Raw genomic sequence first — 944 nt, forward strand, 5'->3', positions numbered from 1 at the left:
GTTTAGTATTCTTGGTATCATTCCACGTATTTTTTCTTTATCCTCTTGAAGGGACATGAAGCTTACACACACCAAATGTAATATCAACGGTAATAGTAATGTTCTCAAGATATAAAATTTGTCGTAGAATAAACTTTTAAAATTTTAAAAAGTTAAAATAAAACTTATATACCTTACGGAAATAAGTCAGTTGCGAAATAACCTACATTTAGGTTTTCGATAGGTTTCAAGCTTTGCGTCTAAACTGCAGAGTTATATATCTAAATATTAAACGACAAATAATTGTCTTTAGTGGTTTCTACCACTTTGGGTGTTGTAGAATCTTGATTTTTCTCTTTCGTTGGATTATGTCTCTACGTCATCTTCTTGGTCACAATGATGCCCATTACAACATTTGTGTGTGAACTGCACATATTTCACTTACTTACTTATTTATCTCTGCTGATACTAACACAATATTCTTCAACCTCTTCTACACAACATCTCCTACTCACTGACTCCAACTAAAACCTTTATTTGTTTTAACCACTTATCTTCTTATATTCAGTATTCACCACCACCATTTTTATGATATTAGTATATACACACTTTCGACACTCTTTTATCAATACATTTACTATTATAATCCTAATTATAAAGATGTATAAAAATATTGTATCAAAAAAATAAGATTACCCAATCACCGTACGATGTTGTACCTAGCGGCCACTTTCACAAACATTTTACCAAAAATTATGTATTTTTAATATTTTTAAACTTTCAAAATTTTATCATCGTGCAAAGGTTTGCCAAAAGGAATTAAAATATATCATATTTAAAAAATCATTTTAAAATTTTAAATTTTCTTAAAATTTCAAATATGAAATTACATAAAATGACACAGTTATGTAAAATCTTTCTAACATTTAAATATAGAAGCAAAACTGCAAGCCAAAGAGGGGCCT

This window comes from Trypanosoma equiperdum (genome assembly GCF_001457755.1).
Source record: "Trypanosoma equiperdum strain OVI genome assembly, contig: ctg_1197, whole genome shotgun sequence".
Classification (NCBI taxonomy): Eukaryota; Euglenozoa; class Kinetoplastea; order Trypanosomatida; family Trypanosomatidae; genus Trypanosoma; species Trypanosoma equiperdum.